At 48.6% G+C, this 12282-nt stretch overlaps 1 long non-coding RNA gene across 3 annotated transcripts in view; it reads left to right on the top strand.

Annotated features, from left to right (window-relative positions):
• LOC118526969 (uncharacterized) overlaps positions 1-12282 on the top strand; it is a 43796-nt gene that overhangs the window by 13089 nt on the left and 18425 nt on the right. For 2 of the 3 annotated variants that reach the window (XR_004912908.2, XR_004912910.2), the window contains exon 1: positions 10545-10656. The exons of the other annotated variant lie outside the window; for it this stretch is intronic. This is a non-coding gene — a long non-coding RNA (uncharacterized LOC118526969). Of the gene's footprint in view, positions 1-10544; positions 10657-12282 lie in introns of those variants that run through there. 3 annotated transcript variants of the gene reach the window in all.

The following is a 12282-nucleotide window of genomic DNA, read 5'->3' as shown; positions in this document are numbered from 1 at the left end:
AATTCGCCTATTTTACCTACTTCCTCCTCACAGTGTTTGCAAGTATGATCCAGAGTCTTAGGTCCAATTTTCGTGTTTAATTTGTTCATTTATTTTATCATTATGTATCTTCTTTTTCTTTTTTTTAAAGATTTTATTTATTTATTTGAGAGTGAGAGAGCACGAGCGGGGGGTGGGGGCAGGGGGAGTGGAGAGAGGGAGAAACAGGCTTGTCGCTGGGCAGGAAGCCCAATGCGGGGCTCGATCCCAGGACCCTGGGATCATGACCTGAGCCAAAGGCAGATGCTTAATTGTCTGAGCCACCCAGGCATCCTACATCTCCTTTTTCAAGAATAACTGTCCATACTTAGAATCCCTTTCTACCTTAACTTCCCCATTCCTGAATCTTAAATGGGTAGAATATATTTCTCAACTGAGTTTTCTGGAAGGTTGTAACTTAGCAACTCATGCATATCTGGGATGATCTGTTGCTCTCTACTCCCCAGCATTAACGATTGTCTTTGCTTGCTTAATTTTCTACAGTCTGTTAATAATCTATTAATTTTCTATTCACTTGTCACAGATTCATGTCCAAACAGTCTCCAGGTGAGCCAATCAATCTCCTCTCCCTACCTTCAAATCATTGGCTATTCTGCCCATTCGTCCCCTAACACATTTTCCCAGACCTTCTACGTGTCTGGCCTGACCCCTGCCCTCCTGTCCTCATGCTCAGCGCCTCCTTCACCCCATCCTGGCCACCTTTCTCTTCTGTCAGATTGGAGACTCAGCTCCTCGTTTCCCAGGAGTGTTGCAGACATCACTCCCTTGGCTTCCAGCTTCCAGGGCTGCTTTAGGAAGTCAGTGCCAGTAGGACCTTAGAGTCTTGTATAATTTTTATATTTGTTTTGTTTATTCTCTCTCCCCGGAGGCTTTTGGGGCCTTCTTTTTATCTTCTGTGCCATCAGGTTTCCCACCTGCATCTTGACGTAGGTCTGTCTCCCTCCAGTTCGTGGTCGTTTCCAACCTAGAATGCCCAGACTCTCCACTCTGAGGGACTTCTGTGGATGGTTTTCCCTTTTCTCTTCTCTCCACTGGAACCCCTATTGTTCAGATGTCGGGTTTCCTGATGGGTGCTCTAACTTTCTGGTCCCTTCTCTTTCTTTGTTCTACTTTATGGCCCTGCTCAACTGTATCCTCCAAACTCTTAGATTTTTCACTTCTGCTGGCATAGTTTTGAATTTCCAAGAGCTCTTTCTTTTTTTGTTCCTTTTGTTGAATATGACTCTGTTCTTGTTTCATGCTCAGAATATCGTCTCGTATGTCTCTGAATATATTGATGAATGACCATCATTTTGAAATTTTTTCTCCCTGCATAACAGCTGTTTCCTTTAAGTTGCTTTTGTCATTAATTTGTTTGCTCTGACCTCTGTCTCTCATCTCAAAGCTTTCCTCGGATGTCTGGTGGTCCTTGATTGTCTGTTTATATTTAAGAGCAGGGCACTAAAATCTTGATGGAAGTTCTGTGTCTGTATGTGTGCGTGCGTGCGTGCGTGTGTGTGTGTGTGATGGGAGAGGGATGGCTTATTGGCTGTGGGCTTCATTGCACAATGATCTACCTGGGTGTCTCCTGGGGCAACCCTCAAGGTCTTTCCTCCTGATCTGGTCAGGCTCCCTGGAGTATCTACCTGGAGAGAGAAGCCAGGTACCAGGCCGGGACATTGATGGGGAAGAGGGCTGGAGGTCTTGGCATTCAATGTGTCAAGTTCACTTATTTCCCTTGTGTCTTCTGACCAGTATTCCCTAGTTCAGAGCCCCCATTGTGGTTTCTAGAGAATTAGTCTCCGGTCTTGTGCTGGGACAAGGTGATGTTGTCGAGTGGAGGAGATTTGGGGGATCTGACTGCTTATCAAAGGCTTTCAACCAACCCTCTGTTTCTGTTCTCCAGGGCTTTCAATTCCTGAGACTTTCACAGGTTCTGTGTATCAGGCCTCCCTGCTGCTGGGCTAGGGGGTCAGCACTCTTCCATCCACTGACTGAGTTACCAGTCGCACAGATCCCTTCCTGAGTCTGACATTTGTTGTTCTCTCCTCTCCTGCTCTCCTTGTCTTTCTGAGCTTTTGACTCCCCCACCCTAAAATCCTTTTATTGCAATTTTAGTGGGAATTCAGATTGAAGCAGAAGTTCCTACCCATTTTCAATCAGCCACATTTAACCTGGAGTCAGTGTTGAATTCTGAGTCACAAACTTGGAGTCCCCAAACAGGTAAGAGGAGACCTGTCCTTTCATGGTGACACCCCACGCCCGCCTCCCTGCTGGTATTCTGTTTCTCAGGCAGGTCCCAGGAGACAGAGTGTGGATCTGCCAAAAGTGCCCTTACATATTAGCCACTAGAAGCTCCAAGACACATCCATACCCCTATATTTGTGGTAGCAAATACATTATCTTGTATCTGTAATTTCAGATCTTGCTTTTCCATGTCCTTATTTGCCCATCTTCTTTGATAACACTGTCCAGTGATGCCTTTCCAGTGTCCGTCCGTTCCAGAGATGTTACACACTTCATTTTGCCATCTCCAACCTATTAGCTGATGCAGACGAGGATCACGAAGAATGGGCAAACAGGCGAAAGTTTGTCGGGTTGCTGGCAAGTCAGAGTCCTCAAGTATCACCCCACAGACAACTCAATAATTTTTTAAAAAGATTTTGTTTATTTATTTGAGAAAGAGGCAGAGAGAGAGAGAGCGGGGCGAGGCACAGAAGGAGAGGCAGAGGGACAAGCAGACTCCTCGCTGAGTGTGGAGCCTGACATGGGACTCGATCCCAGGACCCTGAGATCATGACCTGAGCTTCACAGACTGAGCCACCCATGTACCCCACAGACAACTCGATAATTCAAAATGGGAAAATTTGCCTTATGATGAAGAGATCTGGTGGACACTCCCTTAGCAGAGTGAAACACTTAGCATCCCTGGTCATGGGACAGATAGATATCCGGTGTCTCCTGAGGTGGGAGAGTAGGAAGCTCGCACCGTCACCCGTGTCCCTCCACCCAAATGTCTAACCTGGATCTGATCAAAACGGTCAATGTCATGACAGACAAAAGAAAAACCAGGAGAAATGTTCTAGAATAAAAGAGACTGAACTTCAATCACATACATTCTTGTTTAGATCTTGGGTCAAAAAACAATATATGAAGGAAATCTAGGGGACAGCTGGGAGATTTGAATATGCACCATGTACTAGATTATATTAGTGTTTAAACGTCAAATTTCTTGGCCATGATCATGGTATTAGTGTTTTTAGTTTAGCCTCCTATCCTGAAGTCTGAATACCTTTTATTTACTTCATAGATATAACAGGCTGAATTGTATCCCCCCCCCACCCCAAATTCCTATGTTGAAGCTCAACATTTCAGAATGTGACTCTTTGGAGATAGGCTCTCTAGAGAAGTGATTCAGGTAAAATGAAGTCATATGGGTCACCATCAATCTGACTGGTGTCCTTCTAAGAAGAGGAGATTAGGACACAGATGTGCACAGAGGGTGACCACATGAAGACACAGGGAGAAGGTGGCCCTCTGCACGCTGAGGAGAGAGGCTCCACAAGGAACCAACCCCGAGACACCTAGATCTTGCAGTTCTGGCCTCCACAATGGTGAGACTATGTCTGTTGTTGAACCCCCCACCTACCCGTCCCCAGTCTGGGGTACTTGTTATGGCAGCCCGAGCTGACTAATACAGCATATTTTTACCTTTTCAAAATGCATTTTCCTTTTTCCTCCTGGTTTTATTGAGACATAATGGAGAAATACAATTACGTACATTTAAGGCATACAGCGTGTTGATTTGACACATGTTCATATTGCAAAATGACTACCTGCACAGGTGGACTAACGCCTCTGTGCCGTCACATGGTCACCATTTCCTTTTTGTGGTGGGAACACTTAGGATCTACTCTCTTAGCAAACATCAAGTACATAATACAGTGTTATTAGCTGTGGTCGCCATGCTGTACGCTAGCGCTCCGGGACTTGTTGATCTCGTGGCTGGAAGTTTACAGCCTTCAACCAACATCTGCCAACTTCCCCCAGACCCCAGCCCCTGGTGACTGTCACTCTACTCTCTCTTTCTCTGGGTTCCGGCTTTTTAAGATTTGGATTTTTTAGACATATAAGTGAAATCATACGGTATTTGTCTTCCTCTGTCTGACTTATTTCACTTAACGTCATGCCCTCGAAGTCCATCCATGTCACAAATGGCAGGATTTCCTTTTTATCATGGCTGAATAATATTCCACTTACTACAATATATTTTTTAAAAATTGATTCACTGAGTCATTGGGACAGCAGGTATAATTTAGAGGCTGTGATTCTGAAAACTTGTGTTTGTACTGTGTCTGCTCTGCTTTAGGCCATTTAAAAAATGTCCCGTGATCACTTTAGGTCACATTTCAGCAAGAGCGTCCAGGCCACTCCCCATGGAGCCCCTCTGAGGGCTAGTGGCTTGTGTCAGGACAGGCAGCACAATCCGTTGGGCGATGTTTCTTTCTTTTTAGCCCCGTTTGGGTAGAGGAGATATCAGGTGACACGTGCATCATTGCACGGTCTGGGCGGGCCAGTGTTAAAAGGTAGCTCTTTCCCATTGGGGCCTTTTATGGGTTCCTTCTGGCCCTTTCCATGGCCAGGCCATTCTCTCGGGATGCACCTTCTCACCCCTGTTGGGTAGGATTTAAAACAGCTTCTGGCTGTTTCTCTCTCCCACGTGACCCACATCTGGCTCATGGGAGACACTTACTCATTCTTGCTCCCGTGTTGTTGTCAGTGCGGCTACCACCCAGCAAAAGACAGGTGGCACGAAGCTTCAGCCTCAAAGCCACCCCTTGTTTAGGTGCTTTCAAGGCTCGGGAGGGGTCCCAGCAAGGAGCTCCTCAAGGGAATCTGATTTCCCTTCCATAAAGAGGGCCTTGTAAAGTGTGCTCCACGGAAGCCAGACCACCCGTGTTCTCAGTGTGGGACTTTTTCTCTCTGCCCTGAGGTCTGTGGCCACACCCACCTGCCTCCATGCTGCTCAGGTACGTATCACAGATCAGTCTCCAGGTGCTGCAGACTCAGTGACACGCAGCAGGCTCTCCCGAAGGTTCTTCCTGAAGCGCCACTCACTAAGAGGTGAATGGCACTCCTGCACCATGTCAAGCCCCTTGTCACCTCCGGCACATGAGCCATTCGCCCCCCAACATCTCTCTCCAGAAACCACCTTTCCCCACTCTCCGACCCTCCAAGCTCAGCTCTGACTCCCGTTTCGGGTCATCCCCTCTGTGAATTCTGCCTCCGGACTTTCATCACTTTCATGGAGCAGCATCTGTGGGGCTGGGAGGTCTCCCCTGAAATCCCCCATTTAGCATCCAGTTGCACTTAAATTTATTTTAAGTGGAAACATGCCATTGTAGATTTCTCGAGCTGATATATCTTAGCTGAATATACCTGAATATAAATACACTGGAATATTATCATCAAAGATGTGAAAACTGTTGTCGGTGTCACCAGTGGTGACAACACTGTCCTTTGAGAACCACCGTGTTAGCAGAACACCGTGTTAGCAGAATACCACGTGAGTCTGTGTAAAAAGTGTACCCCAGAGGGCACCTGGATGGCTCAGTCGTTAAGCGTCTGCCTTCGGCTCAGGTCATGATCCCAGGGTCCTGGGATCGAGCCCCGCATCAGGCTCCCTGCTCTGCAGGAAGCCTGCTTCTCCCTCTCCCACTCCCCCTGCTTGTGTTCCCTCTCTCGCTGTGTCTCTCTCTGTCAAATAAATAAATAAAATCTTAAAAAAAACTGTACCCCAGGGCATGCCTTGGGTAGCTAGGACAGAGACAGCTATGTTGCTCAGTGCAATTAAGTGAGAAAATTGTTGTGCCTTCTCTGGCAGACCAGGAAGGAGTAAGGGTGGGGGCACCCAGGATGGGCAGGAGAGAGGGAGAACTGAGCAGGGACAGGGATATCTAGTGACTAGTGTTAATCTACTTACCGTGTACCCCTTTTCCTTTATTGCTTGACACCCAGGCTTCAAGATGAGGGGCTAGATTCTAACCTCGCCCCAGGGTTCTCACACTCCGTCCAGACCATCTGATTGGGGGCAGGGAAGCACATCAATGGAACAACCTACCAGAGTTTTTACTTTCTCTCTTGATTCCTCTAAGGGAAGGAAGGCATGCTCTTAATATGTCAGTGAGCTCTTGTAACAAATTATACCATAACCTAGTGGCTTTAAATAACAAACGTTATTTCTTATGAGGCTACGGGTTGGCTGGGTCATTCTGCTGATCTCAGGTCGGCTTACTCATGCATCTGGGGCCAGTGAAGGTCAGAGGGGACTTCTGCTGGTCTAGGTGGAGGTCTCTCACATGCTGGAGGGTTGGCTGCTGGTAGACTAGGATGGACCTCTTTCTCTTCTGGGTCTTTCAGAAGGTTAGACCAGAGCTTGCTCATGGAGCAGGCATTAAGCGTTCTGAAAGTCAAGTGGAAGCTGCAAGATTTTTTGAGGCCCAAGCTCAAAACTGGCATGGTGTCCTTCCTACTCTTCTCTTGGCCAAAGCAAGTCACAGGCCACCCAGTAGGGGTGGGGAAATGGACCCCGCATCTTGATGGGAAGAGCTACAAAGCCACATTGCAAAGGCATGGACACAGGCATGAATGAAGAATAGAGGCCAGGTTTGCATCCATTTATTACATCTAGCAACCCATAAGCAGAAGTGCCTGTGAAAAGCTCCAGTGGAGCCTCGGTCAAGGCCAGAGGCCATTGCTTCTCTGCCATTGGTGGGGCCTTCTGTCAATGCAGTTTCCAGGGTAGGAGGCACGTTTCACCCCACGTGGAGGGCAGGACTGCTATGACCGATGCGGTGAAGGGGCATCAACAGTGAAGCTCCCAGCAGGACAGCAGGGGCAGGGTCCAGGAGCTGCGAGCCCTTCTGATGTGTGGTGGAGAGCCATGCGGAACATGGCTGAGAGGCTGCCCACATGTAAGCCCTCGCCAACACAGTCAGCCAGGGAAGATGAGAGTGCCAGAAGGAACTGGAATTCATCTCCCGGCCCCAAGACGTCCTGGGCAGGGAGCTGGAGGACTCAGAGCCCAGATGGTGTTTTTTATCTTGTATTCCAATTGGCGGTGGAGGCTTTGGAAGAGAAAGGAACATATGGGAACCGAACAGCTGGCTAAGTAGATGCGATCGAAGAACAAGACTTGGTTTTCTGGACTGTGGCTTAAGATGGGTTCTTGGCTAGGACCTAATATTAACCATCTTACTATCATGCATTTGTAGGGAGCTGAGCTGTTCAGAAATCACTTCCATTAGTACGGTGATTCATTCTCACTGTGCATTACCTGTGGTTGAGAGCAGTGGATTTACCCTATTTTGCAGTTGGAGTCAGAGAACAGAGGTCCCTGCTTGGGATCCTATGGCTGGTAAGGTTCTGGACCAGGTCTGGAATCTAAAATCAGAGCTCATTTTACATTTCTACCGGCTTCAGTGAGCATGGTTTGGAGCAATGTTTTTCCCTTCTTTATGACCCACAGACAGAAGTAAATTTGTATTGAGACTCAGGATATATCTATAGGCATAGTAATGTGTGTGTGTGTGTGTGTGTGTGTGAAGTATTTGTGGAAAAGACTAGAGGGAGATATGCCCTGATTCCCAGAAGGAAATAACTAGAAAGATGGTCAGACCATGTGCCTGGAATGTCTTTGTATAAAGGATGCAGAATGGGGAGCTGTCCATTGTGTTTCCAGACACTCCCATGCGCCCAGCCTGCTGCCCCGCTGCCCATATTCCAAGCTGTGATGTCACACTGTTTTCTCTGCGCTTGCTTTCCTGCTTTCATCCCTGGTCATGGGGTCTCTAGCCTACCCACTCCTGTCGGGACAGTTGTCCTCTAGAGCTTTTTGTAGGGGATGGCTACTGTGGTCCCCCCCACCCCCACCCAGTGTCCTTCCCCCTCTCTAGCAACTCGCTCATTGGTTTCACAACCCATCAATGGGTTGAGATCCACAGGTCGGGCAGTGGGAACTGTCCTGTTTCATCTGTTGGGACTGCCTTCTTCATAGTCCTGCCGTCCCACCATGGTAGAGGGGATGTGACCCAGGCTGGCCGACCAGAGTGCCTACTTCTCCCAGGGCAGAGCTGGACCCCCAGTGTGGGGCAAGCCCCCCAGATCTGACCTCTGGGTGTATTCTCGTTGTCTATGCCCCCCAGAACCAGACACGAGGGGCTCCGACTTGTGGGCAGCAGTGCCCACACACACCCAGCAAACGTGGCGCTGACCGACTGGCCCCAAGAGAGGATGAGTGTAGGCGTCTCAAGAGCAGTGCGCTGTCCAGGAGCTCCCATGAAGTCACTGCCCATCCCCGCAGGAGGGAGCATAGGGCGGTGTTTGGTGGTGGTTCCAGCCTCAGGGCCTGTCACTTCCCACCCCTGCAGTGGCTGCTGGCTGGTCCTCTCCGCTGCCCCGGCTGGGTGGGCGCACCTGGGCCTCCTGCCGTTCGGCTGCAGAGCCGGCAACAGGGTGCATGGTGCCAAGGTTGGGGGGTGGGGGGCTCTTTCAGCCACAGGGCCCCACTGAAGGGGCCCTTCCACCCCTGCCCCAGCCATCGCAGCATGCTTGGGAGAGAGCTGCAGGTGCCTTCCACATGGTATCCACCTGCACCCTCCCACCACTCTGACGGAGACCATGGACCCTCTCTGACAGCTGAGGAAATTGAGGCCATGTGACCTGCCCCAGTCCAAGCTCATGGACTGAGCACAGCTCCTCTGACCCTGAGACAAGGCTCTTACACACCTCTGGCGTCCCTAGAGTGTGGTGGCACTCAAGAGACGTGTTGAAGAGCCTTGAGCCCAGCGTCGAATACTCTCAGATTCCACAGTGAGAAAGTTATTTGCCTACAAATTATCTTGCAAACCTTCTAATGGCTTTAAGGAGAATGCCTTGATTTGGTGCTAGAGTGTGTTAACACCTTCATAATACTTGCTAATCTCTCTTCTTCTAACCAAGAGGGAGTGGGCCTAGGGCTGAGCGTCTTGCCAAGCAGTGGTATCATATTAGGGTTTAATAACATTATTTTGACTTCATTGTGTTTTCTTGTACTCATAGTATGGAAAATGAGACTCCTTCCCATTTATGACGTGATTTAAAGCTTCCTGTTAGGTATCCTCTAAATAGACATGAAAGAAATAGAAAAATAAAATTTAGGCATAAGTTAAAATTAACTAATATTTGAGAGAGTATGAAATGGGAGTGATGGTGACAGGAGTTGTGTCGCGAGTGCCCAAATCAGGAGGACATGGGCGATTACAGGCCAGCACGCTGCCTCCTCATGCAGGCAGGAGAGCGGCTGGGTACCGTGGGGTTGTGCCCAGGGTGCCAGCCAGCCCACCGCAGCTGGTCCTCATGGCTTCTCGGCCCAACCCTTCCCTGTGTGGGGACACACTTCAGCTGTATGGTCAAGATGTGGATGTTGGCTTCTGGGACCTCTGAGCTGCGTGCACCTGCCATGGCCTGAGGATGGGTGGGCCAAAGGCTGACTCTGGGGAAGTGTCCGTTTTTCTCAAATCCTAGGGTGCTTGCTGAGGTCCTGGCACACTGCCCACCTCTTGCCCAGCCCACTCTCTCAGTCAGAATCTTGATAATTATGAAGAACTGCTTATCATGCTCCTAAATGTAGACTTTTTCCAGACTCCCCCTGTTATGCTTGCCTTCCCTCATGCCTGGGTTAATCAGGACTGTTTTTGGTGCTTAGACAAAGGTCCTGGGGTGGCTAATCTAACCAGGGTGGAATAAACCTGTTGGTTACTCATCAAAGCCATCCTTCCATGTCCCCCTGTTGTGTTTTGTGTTGTTAGAGCCCCAGACCTATCTGGGTGCTCACTCTCCCCAAGGAAGCCCTGGGCAGAGGTGGGTCTTAATTAGTCTAAGCCAATCACAGTAGTTCCATTTCCCTAGCCAGCGATTGGCTTAGGAAGAAGCAGGTGGCCCAGTTCTGGCCATTGAAATGTGAGGTTGCCTCTGCAATGCCTGGAATTTTGGCAGCCATCTTAGCCTCATGAGGAACATTAGTCTAAGCAAAATGTGCTGAGAATGACAAAGCAGAAAGATGACAAAACAGAAAGGCTCTGGGTCCTGGGGCTTCTATTTGGGTAATATATCTGATAATATCTCAGATAATATCTGAGCCACTTCTATTTGGTTTTCTGCTCCTTGCAACCAAAAAAGCAACTCAAGTGATATACATAAGATGGGCAGGGAGCCATTGACCAGGTGCCAATACCCAGTTCTCTGTCTGCAGCTCTCCTCCTCATTTCTTTGTCTCTGTCCCTCTCATTTCCATTCTCCTCTGAGGGCGCTGATGTTTTCTTCGGTCTGCTTTTCTGTAACCTGAGGGCATGAGAATGGGTGTAGGAAGCTTATTTGGTCACGGGGTGGCCTGGAACCTATTTCTTAATAGGGATTCCAGTAAATGTTGAGATCAGGGCCACTCTGGGCTGGGCTGTGAGCCCAGCAGTTTGGTCAGTGGTCTCCAGCTTCTTCTTCCCCGCACACAGCACAGTGTGGACACTTTGGCAACCCCCACTCCCATTCCTCATTCTCCTGGACCATCCTCCTTCCAGGCTACTTCTCTGGCACCAGGACAAGGTCAGGACACCCCCTGACCTGAGCATTTCTTTTTATGGTGATTATTTTTAAAAGTGGTATAAGGTTTTTCTATTTTCTCATCCATTTTTTTTTTTTTTAATAGTTCTTCTCATGAGGCGCCTGGGTGGCTCAGTTGGTTAAGCATCTGACTCTTGATTTCAGCTCAGGTCATGATCTCAGGGTCGTGAGATCGAGCCCTTAGGCTCCGTACGGGCATGGAGCCTATTTAAGATTCTCTCTCTCTCCCTCTCCCTCTGCCCCTCCCCACCACCCACTCTTTCTCCGTCTCAAAAAAAATTTTTTTTCCCTTTTGTTTTTACTATTTTTAATTTGTTTCACTAGGTACTGGGGTAGGAGATTCTGTAATCCTGCTTCATTTTAGTATCTTTACCCCAGTTCAGCTTGGCTCGCCTCTGTGGCCCCCTCTTGAGCAAGCCACCGGGTCACAAGCCCCTTCCCCACCAGGAACTCTGCCCGCTCAGGCGAGCTGGGGGTGGGGGTGGGGATGGGGGGTGAAGGTGGTGTGTTATTGCAGGATAGATCACCTGCCACGGGCCCTGTGCCCCTGGACCTCTGACTCTGAGTTATGGAACACTTTTCTTTGTGTTCTTGCTTATTTTGAAACAAAGTAGGACTCTGTGAGAATAGCTCAGTATAAGCTTTTACTGTGTTAAAAAAGAATGAAGCCTATTTATGGAAAACAGTTAAGCACCATAGATCAGATCAGATGAAGGTTTTCAGAGTCAGACAGATCTGGTTCTGTGTTTTACTAGCTGTGTCGTTAAGTCTTCCATAGCTTATTTAATTAAGGGACAGAACATGGGCAAATTACGTCATCTCTCCTAACTTCTGATTCCTTCTCTAAAACATGGGGATAATAATCCCAGTATTTCTTCAGCTGTTGTGACAAGGATTAAAAGACATCATGCATGTAAAGTGCCTGACACAAGGCTTGGCCCCATCAGGCAGGAATGGTTGTCACTATTTAGAGCAAGACAGAAAGAAATGCAACCCCCAGGGGTACTTCTGTGCATAACTGGTTGCTTTCAAATGCTTGTCTCTAACCATTGCTTGATTCAGTCCCAGATTTCTGCAGATGTGAGCAAGGTGAACATAACAAGATGCCTATAAGCCCCCAAGACTGGGCCAGAGTCTGAGCTGTTCAACACACTGAGGGTTGTGCAGCAAACCCCGGCTCAGCGTGTTCACACTGGAAGACTCCATCTTTCCAACTGCCCTATCTTATCAGTGTTTTCAGTTCCCCAATTCTCTACTCTAGCAGGTGCACTCTTGGCTTTCCTCCCCTGCCTCTACTGGAATGCCCACACCTAATCCACACCATCTGACCGAGTGTCTCCACTCCCAATTCGTGAGTGTTGCTTCCTGGCTCAGATGGAGAACAAGGCCCATTGTTTTTTTCTCCGTCCCAGTGCTAGGCATACTACAGGTGCTTACGAGAGTCCTGTCGGCTGAGCACTCTGTAGGCTTTAGGACCACCTTATCCAAAATAGTCTCCTCTTCACTCCTCATCCTCTCCTCTTTGTTTCATTGTAGTGCCTGTCACTAGGGGATGGGAAATATTTACCACCTGTTTGGATCGGAAGGAATGTAAGCACCACAAGGACA

This window comes from Halichoerus grypus, chromosome 1 (genome assembly GCF_964656455.1).
Source record: "Halichoerus grypus chromosome 1, mHalGry1.hap1.1, whole genome shotgun sequence".
NCBI lineage: Eukaryota > Metazoa > Chordata > Mammalia > Carnivora > Phocidae > Halichoerus > Halichoerus grypus.
The sequence above is the reverse complement of the archived record's forward strand: the minus strand, read 5'-3'. Positions and strand labels throughout refer to the sequence as shown.